The sequence below is a fragment of the Macrotis lagotis genome, chromosome 3 (assembly GCF_037893015.1).
Source record: "Macrotis lagotis isolate mMagLag1 chromosome 3, bilby.v1.9.chrom.fasta, whole genome shotgun sequence".
Taxonomy (NCBI): domain Eukaryota; kingdom Metazoa; phylum Chordata; class Mammalia; order Peramelemorphia; family Peramelidae; genus Macrotis; species Macrotis lagotis.
Window position 1 is genome coordinate 83,760,064 of NC_133660.1, and position 15,448 is coordinate 83,775,511.

General features: G+C 36.2%; 1 pseudogene; it reads left to right on the forward strand.

The window, feature by feature from the left end:
* Positions 1–10,194: 10,194 nt before the first annotated feature.
* On the forward strand, positions 10,195–11,864 carry LOC141516147 (pyruvate kinase PKM pseudogene; annotated as a pseudogene).
* The last annotated feature ends 3,584 nt before the right edge of the window (positions 11,865–15,448 follow it).

Below are 15,448 nucleotides of genomic sequence, written 5' to 3' on the forward strand. Positions count from 1 at the left end.
TATGTGTGAATATATTCATACTACTAACTGAAAAATTTTCCCATGGCTAGATGGAACTTACCACATGATTTCTTACAAATCTTTTTGTTTCTGACTCACTATTCTTCATTGTGATCGATAAAGAAATAAAATAAAAATATGTGAAGATATATATTTTCCACATAATTTCTAAGTATGTTAGTAACAGTGACACCTCTATGGACACAAGCATTAATTTTCAATTACTCCAAGCTGCCTGTTTTAGAAAAGGCCATTGATTTTTCATAAATATTCTTCAAGTTGCATTCTATACTTTGTCAATAAGGAAACATAATGATGTCAGAAAAAAAACAAAATTGCAAAGGAATGAGGTCTGGTAGGTATAGTATATTAATAATAATTTGTACATTAATTCATTATGCATTTGCTAAGTGTTTCCTAGAGTTAGATGCTAGAGAAATTAAGAAAATATTAGCAATGATATGCGTGACTGGAATAGTAGGAAGAAAAACCAAACTGGAAAGCTGGAAAAGTACCAGAGGGATAGCCTATGTGAGATATGGAATTTTTAAAGAGTTAAAGCAAAACTTCCAGAGTACTAAATATGCTTTGTAGGATTAAAAAGGGATATATTTAAAATTCAAAATGACAAAGGTATGAGTAATTTCTGAAGTATACAAGTTTAGGGTTTGTCCACACTAATGAAATCGAGGTAAAGCAGTAAAATCATTCCCTCTTGTTAGCTATTATGCTTACTTTCCCCCAATCATATTCCAGATGCTGTCTGGTGATTTTTTTTTTTGCTGACCTGCCGTATTTATCCATCCTGCTATATTATTTCTTCAACCCCTAGCTACTGTAGAATCAGGAAGAAATAATCAACCCCAATACTTCATTTCAAAAAGAAACTTTCAAGGAATAAATTTTGGTAGCTTGACTATTAATTCCCTTTACAGAAAATCCTCTGATGCAATTAAATAAATGAGTTGATAGAAGAGGTCCCATAAATTGAGGGTGGGGGATGGGAAGCATGCTATCTTCATAAATTTTGAAAGGAGTAGGGAAGTTTAGCTTAGAAACAAAGATAATTGAACATTATGGCAGACTTTCATAACTTGAAAGTTTATAATGTGATGATAGTTACTAAACTTGTGGAAAGTTATTAAACAGTGGAAAGAACTAGAACTTTGCTTCAACATAAGGAAACATTTCTATAAATTAGAACTACTTAAATATATATTAGATTGCTTTAAGGATCACTGAAGGTTTCCAAGTCATTTGCCAAGGAGGCTGTCAAGATGTTTTAGGTTTTAGTTAGGCTGACATCTGGCTCATGTGACTTCCAAGGGGCTTTACACTGCTGTAATTCTATGATTTCAAGATTTTCTGTAGCATAGTTCACCAAAATGATCTGATAAAATAGATCATTGTTCTTGTTAAAAATTAAAGTCTCATCAATTTCTCTTTTGATATAATGACAATATAAAGCCTGGTTTAAAGAGATAAACACTTCCTTTTTTTGTAGTCCTATTTTGTAGTCCTATCTCTAGTGAATTGCTGTTATGTTAATTAATCATTCACTTATTTCTTGTGCTTGTTTCCCATTTGTATATTATCTATTGAGTTTCAAGAAACCTCTGGGGCCACAGAGGTACAGTTTAGGCATTTCTAGACTATGTAAGGATTTGATCATAAGGATTAGTATAGGGACTGAATTTCTTATTTCATTGGAATAAGGACCTCCTGAGTGAAAAAACTCCCTCTAACATTGCATATTCTGCGTATAAAAATATATTATTGGGGTTGATTAGGGTCTTGGGATACTAAATGAATCACTTAGAGAGAAATAGATAGCACATGTTAGAAACTGAACTTGAATAGAGATTTTCCTAGAGAGGAAGCAGGTTTTTTTATGAAACATTTTCCCATTTTCCCTTGGCAGTCTCAAATAAGATATGATGGACATTCTTAGGTCAGTGAGGAAAGGTTATGTATTCTTTGCATGAATTTCTATAATTTACAATTTAAATACAGGATAATAAGGAAGCTGAAATTGAGTCAGGTTGTGTGATTATAGTTTTAATAGCCACATGCACCATGATTTGGAGTAAGCAGAGGGTATATCTAAATAAGTAAATATAAATAGCACTTAAGGAACAAGGGAGCCATGCTTTAGCAGTTAGATGTCCCAGCGGATAGTGTGATAGGACTGGAATCAAGGATGCCTGAGTTCAAATCTAGTCTTTTCAGTATGACCCTGTACAAATCATATAAAAGCTTTTTTGGTTTAATCCACTAGAGAAGGAAAAGACAAAATACTCTACTAGCATTTTCAAGAAAACCATATGAACAATTCACAAAGAGTCAGACACAACTAAAAGACTGAACAAAGTCACACTTTTCACTGAGGGTTTTTGTAGCGTGAAGAAAAATAAATATGACCTCTTTTTGAGCTCCTGAGTTTGAGGAATGAGTGTATTTATTTGCCAATTTACCATATATGGAAGAAAAAGATAAAGATTACATGCAAAGATTTGATGTTAGGGACAGATAGGACAATGGCATGTTCATGTTAATGTGGGGGGGAATTTCGTAAATGCCAACTAAGGAAGGATCTGGAATATTTAATTCTATCTTTTTCCTATGTTGAGGTGGATAAGGGAGAAGCAGATTTTATTATAAACTATCTTACAGGATATGAAGATACAGATAAAAGAAGAAAGGGGAGGAAGAGATCAGAATAGACCACAAGAGAAATTAGTAATGGAAAAAGATTTAATAATTACGTGTACAAAAGATAAAAAAACTCAATTCACTAAGTTTACAAATATATACATCTCTCCTTTTCCATATATACACACATAAACACATACTCAAATAGATCTGTAATGTGATCAATTTAAATATCCTCTATGAAAGCAGATCACAACTCATCCATTCCTGCCCATCTTATGTTTCTATGCCTATCCATATCCTTCAAGATCATCAAAATAAGGTCATTCATTTACTCCTGAGTCTGAGATGGTACCAGTAGTGCATTCCAACTATTTAACTTTTATCCTTCTATCACATGATAGGTTCAACTTCTTCATTTCTTTTACTTTTCTCTATAACTTGGCATTTTTAAGTTTTTACACATGGCTCATGCCCACCATGTACATCATAATTGCTTTTACATAATTTTTGTTGTTCAGTTGTTTTAGTCATATCCAACACTATATGACTCATTTTAGGGATTTTCTTGGCAGAGATACTGGAGTAGTTTGCCAATTCCTTCTTGAGTTTATTTTGCAGCTGAGGAAATTGAGGCAGACAGGCTTTCATGATACTCATTTTTTAATTCTTTGGTACCTCTAGAGTTCTATAACTCACAGATATAAAAAAAGATGCAGACTAGAGATGTATGGGAATACTAGGATTGAAGATAGAAAAACTCTGGTACTTATTTATTAGTGATGTGGTTTAGAGCCAATCACAATCTCTATGTGCCTCAGGCAGCTCCCTAGGATTTACTTTCTAAGGCATAAGGTACTTCTCATGCTGGCAGCTCCTTATTGCTGGTAAATTCATAGATCCTTTATAAAACAGAGAGCTAGATTATTTATCTAAATAATATTATATGTTACAGACCTTAATCAGATATCATTTAAATTGGATTTGGAGAAAAGAATAGCTTATTTTCATGTGATTATGGTTTTTGCATCCCTCATCTTACTATCTTCTCCCCCCCTGCCTATGCACATACTTATATTTAAAGGACTTACCATTTCATAAGTGTGAATACTACCTGTCACAACTGAAGGTCATAGCTCTACATACTGGTAATCTCCTTGAGTTACTGTGGCTGAAAAAAAAGGATTATTACATGGGGTTCACTTTCTACTAAGGGGCTTCTCTGATCCTAGCTAGATTGGTATCAGATGATAGTCCCACACTGGGTCCACTGCTAGGCAGAACTTTATTTAAATCCTTTCTGGCTTAAAAAAATATACCAGAGTTTACACTCTGCTTGTATAATCTTCAAGAATTCAAGGTCATCTTTATATCACAATGAGACACTAGATTAGGATATAGAATGGTTTGTGCATATGTTTATATACATGTATGCAACTAGATATACATATATACACTCACAAAATGCATACTTAGATGTTTACAGGCTATAACTTGGTGGCAAGATAAATTTGTATGTATATATGTAAATATGCATATATAGTACATATATATGCAAATATATAGACATCTGTAGTATCCACCAGTAAAAGACATATCTCTTCATTGATATTTTATCTAGAATATAAGCACCTAGATGAATGGAAATCTATTCAACTATATGAGTGTTTCCTAGCATCAAAGAGAGTGAACACAAGTGTAGGTAAAATATTTCTAGAACTACTGAGGACGATAACATCAACAGAAACCATGTACCTCCTCCCCACTCTATTATATTATTTAATTTCTTTATCACTACTGTGGAATGCATTTGATAATATGGTCATATTTAATTAGCCTGGAATAATATAATACATTTACTTTGCAAGAACAGTGTCAGTCCTAAGCAGGAAGCATTCTATTCCAAGAGAACATGATGTGAAATATAGTTCATTTGTGCATGAAAGCAATAATACATGGGCTAAAGTGAAATGATCACAAACAGCACAAAAGGTCTAGAAACAGCATTTAGATCTTACAAGCTATTCTGCAGTCTGTAAAGATTGACTTGTACAACTCCATCTCTTCAGTCACATCTACAAATACAGAGAGGAGTAATCAGTAACATTCTCATAAAAAGAACCTTGCATGAAAATAGTTATACGAAATTAATGAATTATTATTAGCCATTTTATTAACAATATTATTTCTAAACTTATTATGGTTAAGGTTAATATTATTTTTTACTGACTACTCTATTACACTTTATATAGTATTACCACATTTGATGTGTACAACAGTCATGTGAGGTTGATGTTGTCCTTATTTTACACACAAGGAAATTGAGACACAAAAAGAGAAATTATTTGCTCAGGGTCACAAAGGTAGGATTCATAGTTAGGTCTTCCTGACTAAAAGTTCCAACTTCTATTACTTGTATCACCTAAACTACAATATTCTGGTAGTTTCCTAGCTAGTAGATGACAATGTAGAATTAGAATTAGAGATATTAAAACTAAATAAATGTAATTAGAAGTCTTAAAATATAGAGATAATGAATGTATCTTTGAAATCTGCTGCAATTATCAAGAAAATATAGAGTGAAATGATGAGAGGGTCCAAGACAATGTTTTTATGGGATCTTATGCTTAAAGAAAAAGAGGTACATAATCTAGAAAAAATTAAATGGAGCAAATAGATATCATTAGAATCAGAAGAGTCAAGTGGCACATATGTGAAGGGTGAATTATCTTTTAAATATTTTTTCAAGTAATTAGAACTAACATTTGTATATCAGTAATTATTTTTAATAAAACCATAAATTTCTTAGAGGTGGATGGTATCCCAGAGTTCATGGACTCCAACTCCCTCATTTTGCATATAAAGGAATTAAGTGCCAGTGGAGTTAAGTGATAAACCCAAAAATGAACTATAATGTTTTTTTGTGAAAGTTCCTTAATTGTTTCTGTCATATTACTAAAATAAGTGCTGTAAATTTCAGTTAAGGTAATTTCAGAATAGTGAGATAGTTCAAAAAATCTTTGATGATATTAATGCACTGATAAGAGCAATTTCTTTTCTTGAGAAGTGAGTTTCCATAGGTAATTGTGTGGTTCTTGGGTGATAAGGACTATGTAAAAATGACAATTCTAACCATGACTAAAATGCCAGTTATTAATACATTGAAGAAGCTAATTCATATTGTACTATTAACCACAACTATACATGAATTTGGAAAAAAATAGAATTAGGGAACATGGGATATAAAGGGAGAAAATAATGTATCTTGATGGGCAATTAAAAATGTATAGAAAGTTATTTTTCATTTTCTAAAAAAATTATTGCATTAATTACTTGTAATAATTTAATTTGATTAACAGAGGAAATAATCTAATAAATCATTTTGCCTGCAAAAGATAAATATTGAAAAAGATTATAGTAAGACAATGCCCCCCCAATCTCCTCAAACTATCAATCAATAAACAAATGCTTATTAAGCATCTAGATGATAAAAATTAAATTAGGATCTCTGTAGTTCAGAAGCTATAGAACCTGTCCTATGAATTTAAGCTTGAGCTATTAAACTCCCAGCCCTGTGATCTGTTTTTACCCGATTTCACAAGTGGTGAAAACTCCCAGAGAGGAAAGTCACTCTTGAGTTGCAGTTTGGCACCTACTTTGTAACTTAAAAGATTTGAGGAGTTGTTTGGAGTACTGTTTAATTTAGTGAATTCCCCAGATTGTATCTGAGATAGGCGCTAATCTCAAATCTCCATTTACTGTCCCATAATTGCAAATCACCATTTTAATCTTATAATAGACATAAAATTTGCTATCCCAAAGGCTATGTGGACCAAAATATAAATGTATTCAGAAAAGTAAGAAATATAAGAGGCAGAAACCAAATGGCAGGGAGAAGCCAGGAATTTCCTTAAAGTCTTCCAGGATTCCCTCATAAACAATGTAAATCAAGCATCTAAGAAGATTCTGGAGTGACAGATCCCTCAAAAGAATAGAGTTGAGCATTATCTACCAAGTCTATCTGTCTCAGATAGAGAGTAGCCAGGAGAGGGGAACAGAGCTCAGGGCAGGGATCTGAAATCAGTAGAGGTGGCTACAGAGAGGGCCAGTTCATATTGGCTCTGCAAGTCAACTGGGAGGGCTCAAACACAGGAACCCCAGTCCCATTTTAAGCTAGCATGACTGAGATGAAAGCTACTAGTATTTTCAATGTGGACGAAGGTAGCCCAGAGAGCAAGTTAATAACATTCTCAACATAAAAGACCCCAAACCAGCAAGTAAGGCACTTGCATTCTCAGTGTAGATGGTCTGTTTCTGGGATAGCCTCAGTCCAGTGAGCAGAACATTAGTGTTCTTATCAGGGAAGATCTCAGAGTGGACCCCCTCTCCCCAATACAAGAAGTGAGGGATGGCAGAGTCCAAAATGAGTAAGAAATGTCAGAGAAAGGCTGTGCCAATAGAAAGCTTTGATGGTAAGAATAGGTAGAACTTTATTACAGAAGAGGATAGTAAAAATGTACTACCTGTAAAGCCTCAGAAGGGAAAGTCACCTGCCTAAAAAGACTCCTTGAAAGAACTCAAAAAGGATTTTAAAAATCATGTAGAAAAACTGGGAAAAGAAATGGAAGAGAAATTCTACATCTTATAAAAGGAAGCACAAAAATTAACTGAAGAAAATAAATCTTTTAAAAATACCATTAGGCAAATGCAAAAAAGATAATTCCTTCAAAAATACAAAAGGGAAAAAATGGAAAAAAAATAAAATTGATCAAGATAGTAGAGTGAAAGCAGTAAAACCCAGGAAGTCTCCCCCAGACCACTACAAATACCCAATGATTCTAATCAAATTCTGGAGTGGAAGCATTCACAGAAAGACTGAGTGAAACAATTTTCTAACTTATGACAACCTGGATGATCCATGGGAAGTGTCTGTTACACCAGAGTTAGAAAGGGCTATGGTCCACAAGCTGCATCAAAACAAACTGGTTCCAGCCATTCAGGAATAGACCTCAGGGCATCTGGGTTTCTGGGGATGCTTGAGTCCATTGCAGTGCTGGCAATTTTGATATCTCTCAGCCCAGGGATTGCCAAGGACATTTGGAAGATCAGTGGGAAATTCTCCTGCACCTGAGTGAACACAGAGTTTAGTTTAGCACAGGCATCAGCACAGACCTGGCCCTGGGAACAAAGAGCAGTCCTGTGCAACCACCTGGTAAAGGGATTAGGAGAGACTGCAGAAATCTTTTTGCTATCTCTGCAGCAGGATTCTGTGGCTTTGCCCAAACTCAGATACAGATAGCAGTCTGGGTCCCAGTCTCAAGGAAAGAAGCTTTATTACCATAGTGGAGCAAGGACCCTCCTCATAGTTCCAAGGCAGAGGGGAATGCTTGGTGCACAGACCAAGGCACAGACCAGAGAGCAGTCAGAACTCTCATAAAACCTTGAAGGAATTGAGGTCCCTGGGAGAGAGTTCCTGAAAACAGCTGCAAAACCATTAAAAGCTTGAGAGCATGTGTCCTCCTCCCTGGAAGCTGAGTCAGATCTTAACAAAGCAAAATTAGGGGAAAAATTGTAAAACTCAAAATAAATAAAACCTTTCTAAAATTAAAAAAATAAAAATTACCTCTTATGTAAAGATACAATCATTTTTATGTTAAAAAACAAAAATAAAATCATGTCAATGGCTTCCTAGTACCCTATGAGTAAACTTCAAATACATTTCTTTTCTGAGTTTGTAAAAAAAAATCAAGTCATAGACTGTAGAAATGAGCAAACAACAGAAGAAAAACAATCTGATCATAGACAATTACTTTGATCCTGTAGGGTATCAAATACATAACAGAAGACAACAAAGTCAAAGTTTTTAAAGCCTCTAAGAAAAATATGAATTGGTCACAGGCTATGGAAGAGCTCAAAAAAGATTTTGAAAATCAATCTAGGGAGGTGGGGGGGGAATTGGGAAGAGAAATAGAGTCTTGCAGGATAATCATGAAAACTAATTCAGCAGCTTGGTGGAGGTACAAAAATATTAAAGAAAATGACATGTTAAAAACTTAAACATCAGTTTAGGTCAAATGGAAAAAAATATGCCAAAAAGGCCAATGAGGAAAAGAATTCCTTAAAAATCAGCATTGGTCAAGTGGAAAAGGAGATAAAAATGTCTCTGAAGAAAATAATTCCTTCAAATGTAGAATGGTGCTAAGAGAAGCTGATGACATTCTGAGAAACTAAGAAACACAAAAACAAAACCGAATGAATGAAAAATTAGAAGAAAATGTGAAATATCTCATTGGAAAATAGATTCAGGAGAGATATTTTGAAAATTATTTGCCTACCTAAAAGTCACGATTAGAAAAAGAGGTTAGACTTCATTTTTTCAAGAATTCATCTAGGAAAATTGCCCTGATAGCCTAGAAGCAGAGGGAAAACTAGAAACTGAGGGTATTCACCAATTACTTCCTGAAAGAAATTCCAAAATGAAAACTCCCAGGAATAGTATAGCCAAATTCCAGAACTCTCAAGTCAAGGAAAAAATATTACAAGCAGCCAGAGAGAAACAATTCAAATATCCTGGAGCTACATTCAAGACAACAAAAGATTTAGCAGCATCTATATTAGGGCCTTATTGGACTTGGAATATGATATTCAGGAAGGAAAGATGGACATTCAATGAAATAGGACATTTTCAAACTTTTCTGATGAAAGGACCAGAACTGAAGAGAAAGTTTGATCTTCAAGTACAGGACTCAGGTAAAGCACAGAATGGGTCTATGGGAAGAGCAAATTATGAAAGATTTAATGATATTGAACTGCTTTTATTCCTGCATGGGAAGATGATACTGATGTCACATTGTTTATTAGGGAAGTTAGAAGGAACACATATAGATAAGGCAGGACAGAGCTGAATTTGAATGTATGATATATTATAAAAATGGAGCTAATGGGCAAGAAGAGAATGTGCTGACAGAAAGGGAAAGGAGAGGTAGAATGGGTTAAGTTATTTCACATAAAAATGGAAAGAAAAATATTTTGCAATGGAGTGGAATAGAGGAAAGGTAAAGGAGAGTGACTGATCCTTCATTCTCATCAGAAGTGACTCAGAGTGGAAATAACATGCACAGTTAATTAAGTATAGAAATCTATCTTACCCTAGAGTAAAAAAAGGAGAGTAGAGGGATAGAAGAAAGGGGACAGTAGTGGGGGTGTAGGTGAGAGAAGAGAAGGAAGATCGTGGGGGAGGGTAATCAGATACAACACACTTTTGAGTAGGAACAGGGTCAAAGGGGAGAGAGAATACAATAAATGGGGGAGGGGAAATGGGCTGGAGGGAAATACAGCTAGCAATAGCAAATGTGGGAAAAATATTGAAGCAATATCTCTGATGGACTTATGATAAAGAATGCTATCGGCAGCCTCAGGAGGCAGCAGAGCCGTCTGCTCCGGCCCGCACACCACCTCGCCGCTCTGGCCCACACCCCACGCCGCACCCAGCTTGCTGACTGCACCCGCCTGGCCAGTCCTTCAAAGCAAAGCACATCCTATTCTGCAGGGTATACTTTCCAGTCTGGGCCATCGATTTTAAGTGAAACCAGTAAGGAAAAATCTAAAGATCAAAAATCCGGCAAAATGGATTTGGGGAAAACAACCAGTGAATTAGGAGTCACAACTCTTCAAAACCAGCAGCTGTATGCTGCCGTGGCTAACACCTTTCTGGAACATATGTGTCGTTTGGACATCGACTCAGAACCCATCGTTGCCCGAAACACTGGTATCATCTGCACCATTGGCCCAGCCTCAAGGTCTGTGGAGAAATTAAAAGAGATGATTGAAGCTGGAATGAATGTGGCTCGTCTGAACTTCTCCCATGGAACTCATGAATATCATGCAGAAACTATCAAAAATGTGAGAGCAGCTACAGAAAGTTATGCTTCTGATCCTGTCTACTACCGGCCTATTGCTATAGCTTTGGATACTAAAGGACCAGAAATCCGGACTGGACTCATCAAGGGTAGTGGCATAGCTGAAGTGGAGCTAAAGAAGGGCCACACTCTCAAAATCACCTTGGATAATGCCTATATGGAGAAATGTGATGAAAATATCTTGTGGCTAGACTACAAGGTGGTTGCAAGGTGGTTGATGTTGGCAGCAAAGTCTTTGTGGATGATGGGCTCATTTCTCTTCTTGTGAAAGAGAAAGGTCAAGATTATCTCATCACTGAGGTGGAAAATGGTAGCATGCTGGGCAGCAAGAAGGGTGTAAATCTTCCTGGGGCAGCTGTAGATTTGCCTGCTGTGTCCAAGATCTAAAATTTGGACTGGAGCAAGATGTGGATATAGTATTTGCATCTTTCATCCGAAAGGTAGAAGATGTTCATGCAGTCCAAAAGATCCTGGGAGAAAAAGGAAAACATCAAGATCATCAGCAAAATTGAAAACCATAAAGGAGTCCAAAGATTCAATGAAATCCTGGAAGCCAGTGATGGCATCATGGTTGCTCGAGGGGACCTAGGTATTGAGATCCCTGCAGAAAAAGTCTTTGTTGCTCAGAAGATGATGATTGGAAGGTGTAATCGAGTTGGCAAACCTGTTATTTGTGCCACTCAGATGCTTGAGAGCATGATTAAGAAGCCACGCCCCACACAAGCTGAAGGCAGTGATGTAGCCAATACTGTCTTAGATGGAGCTGATTGTATCATGCTGTCTGGAGAGACTGCCAAAGGAGACTATCCAGTAGAAGCTGTGAGGATGCAGCACATGATTGCCTGAGAGGCAGAGGCCACCATCTTTCACTCGCAGTTGTTTGAGGAGCTTCGCCGCCTGACCCTTTTAACCAAGGATCCCACTGAAGCTGCTGCCGTGGGTGCTGTAGAGGCTTCCTTCAAGTGTTGCAGTGGGGCCATTATCCTTCTCAACAAATCTGGAAGGTCTGCTTTTCAGGTAGCCAGGTATCGTCCTCCAGCTCCCATCCTTGCTGTTACTCGCAGTTTTCGGGCTGCACGCCAGTGTCACCTGTACCGCGGCGTCTTTCCTGTGGTGTGCAGGGATCCTGTTCAAGAGGCATGGGCTGAAGATGTGGACCTCAGAGTTAATTTTGCCATGAAAGTTGGCAAAGCCCGTGGCTATTTCAAGAAAGATGATGTGGTCATTGTACTGAATGGTTGGCGTCCAGGTCCAGGTTTCACCAACACTATGTATGTGCTGCCAGTTCCATGAAAAAAGCATTTGCGCATCTTGTGTGGGTGACTTCAGCAGCCTCACTCCTTGTCCCTGCCTGCATCCATTAGATCTGCAGCTTTTAATGTTGTCAATTTCTAGTTATTAGAGGCTTTAGACTACACTCTCGAAAAAAAATTAAAGCCTCTTAAAGAAACTTATATTAGACCTATCTTCCTCCTTCCCCACCTAGAAACATGTGAATCAGTTTAGCACACCCCTGGTGGTGTGTAAAGGTAGAGCAACTGTGGCGTAGCTTGGGATAATCATCTTTGACATAGGGAATTAAAGTAAAATGTATCAGTGTTTTAAATTAATCTAGACATCCTGCATGCACACACTTAGGCACTAGCCACAGTCCCTCTAAATGCAAGTCCTCAGTGTGTATGGTCCAGTACATCTTTCGTGACCAGAGGAACCCTCCCTTTCTCCCCCTCCATTATGTAAATGAAAGTGTCATTTCACACACTTAAAGTTAAAAGTCAAATTAAAATAGAAGCTGAACCAGCTGCTAGAAATCAATATATTTTAGAGAATAATGTGATATTTAGTAATGGTGTTCTCTGATAAGGCACTCCTACCTTGGGGGGAGGAAGAAGCTCCCAGTCATAAGCCACTTTTTTTTCCTTCAGTTGGAGGAGGGAGCCTAGGATGGAAAGGAAATTCTTCCTGCATTAGTTCCTGATGGCTTAGATAGCAGGCCTTGCTACACTCCTTGCCCACTTCCCAATCCCCAGCCTCTCACATTGTGAGTGTTCCTGTTCACCCAATATTTCTCTTCTTTTTTCATTCTGGAACAAACTACACTCCTATTGTACTGTATTTGGCTGTAGAATCCATTATTGTCAATAAACACAAGCTGAAGCAAAAAAATAAAAATAAAAATAAAGAATGCTATCCACAAGGGGCAACTAGGTGGCATAGTGGATAAAGCACCAGCCCTGGAGTCAGGAGTACCTGGGTTCAAATCTGGTCTCAGACACTTAATAATTACCTAGCTGTGTGACCTTGGGCAAGCCACTTAACCCCATTTGCCTTGCAAAAACCTAAAAAAATTAAAAAAAGAATGGTATCCATTCCCAAAGTTGATGGTATCTAAATACAGACTTAAGTGTACCATTTTTTCCTCTCACTTTAATTTTCTTGAGGTTTCTCTTTCTTTGGGGGGTGGATTATGTTTAACTTTACAACATAACTTTTGTAGTATTATGAAAAAGAAAGCAAAAAAAAGAACAAGGAGGAAATTACAGTTAACATCTATGGATAGGGGAAGATGCCATGAGAAAACCAGGAATGGAGAGGATCATAGAAAATAAAATAGATGATTCTCCTTCTAAAAAAATAGTTTAATCAAATGGAAAAATAAGATGCTAAAGATAATTGAAGAAAATAACTCCTTGAAGAATAGAATAGAATGGCAAATGGAGGTCTATGAGGAATCAAGAATAAGGTAAGCAAAATGAAAAAATTGATAAAATAGAAGAATATGTAAAATATTTCAATGGGGAAAATTGACCAGGAAAAATAGATCCAAAAGAGATAATTTAAGAATTGTGGAACTGCCTGAAAGTCCTGATCAAGAAAAAAGGTGCCTGAAAGGAAAACAGCCCTGATATTCTAGAAACTGAGAGTAACATTGTCAATGAAAGAATCCACTGATACACTTCTGAAATGAATCCCAAAAGGAAAAATCTTGGAGTCATATTCCAAAATTATCACATCAAGAAAAAAAAATTAATTCTGTGGATCACAGAACGAAACAATGCAAATACCAAGGAGCCATAATCAGGATTCTGCAAAACTTGACAGCATCAATTTTAAAGGATCAAAGGGCCTGTAATATGATATTCTGGAAGGCAAGGGAACTTGAATCACTTGAATCAACTACACAGAAAAACTGAACATATTCATGCAGGGTAATAGATAAACATTTAACAGAACAAGTGACTTTCAAATTTTCCTGATGGAAAAGCCAGAGCAGAACAGAAAATATGGTCTTCAAACATTAGATTCAAGATACATAAAAAGGTAAACATAGGCAAAGAAAAAGAATGTTATTCAATAAGTTTAAACTAGCTACATCCCTGATATCTCTCCTTCATTCTTGAAGAAGAAGAAGACCATCCATCCCTACATGTAGGATAATACTCATAACTCTTGAGAACTGAATCTCTGTTAGAGGGAATATTCTTAAAAGAAAGCATAGGCATAAATTGATTTTTGTTGGGATGATTTAACAAAATTAAACCATTTTTAAAAAGGGGTTATACTGAGATGGGAGGAAAGGAGAGGCAGCATGGAATAAATTACAATATATGAAGAAGTACAAAGGACCTATTATAGGAGAGGGAAAGAAGGGAGAGAGGGAGAATTGCTTGAATTTAACTTTCATTAGATTTGGCTCAACAAATTGGTAATATATGCTCTTAGTTGGGTTTAGAAGTTTATCTTAGCCTACAGGGAATGAGGAGGAGAAAAGAGGAGGGAAGGGGGGACTGATAGAAGAGAGAGAGAGAAGAAAGGAGGAGCAAAATAAAAGGGGAAAGAAAAGGGAGGAGGGGCTGACAGCAGGAAAGTAGATTGATTGAGGAGGGGTACAGAAAAAGTAATAGATCTTGAATGTTCAATCAACACTGAGTTATTAAAGGAAAGTTATGTGTTCAACAATAAAGTTACAATTGAACAGTTTAAGTTTACAAAATGCTTTACATGTTATTTTATCTTCAAAACAATTCTGAAAGTAAGGTAATATTATTACTTATAAATCAAGAAACTGAGGGAGAATAGGTCATATGCCCAGGGAGAAAAAAACTATTAAGTATTTAGTTATTAAGTATCAAATTCAAACTCAGGACTTCCTTATCCAGCACTATCTTATTTCATATTCCAGCACTTATTTCTTATTCCAGCACTATCTCCTGTGCCACCTGACTCTCTACCAAATTAGGGGAAGAGGTTAATGACAGCTGTGCTATCACAAATTATCCACTGTCAAATCTCTGGGTTGGATAGACTATTCATAATAGCCTGTAATTTTTCTTTTTTAAAAAAGTGGAAACTAGAAGAAGTTATACCTGTTGATAGATAAAATCACCTTGACTTTTAAAGTGGTAAGATAAGCTTTCATTATAGTCTTCATCTGATGACTCATCATTGCCATGGTAACAAAGGACTCTGAAAGCCTAGGATTTCTCTTAAACTGGAAAGGATTGCACTATGGAGCTGGTGACACACAGTATATCCTTTTTCTGAAGAACAATCTCTACATAATTTAGAGACTTTCATTCTTGTCCATCAGGTTTTAACTTTCATTTGTTCAACAGGCACTCATGAATACAATCTTTTAGTACAGGAAAGAATTATGAGGTGAATTGTTTGAGGGGGCAATATAGAAGGATAATCATAGACCCTTGAGGTATTGAAGTGTACATTAGTGAAGAGTATATTGTGGTCCATATGCCAAATGGCTATTGATTTTGTAACTTATTCATCAAAAACCCTTCTTTGACAAATGAGAAAACTAAGTACAAAAGAGGAAAAATGACTTTATTCAAGTCACACAGTTGATCACAGTACTGATACTG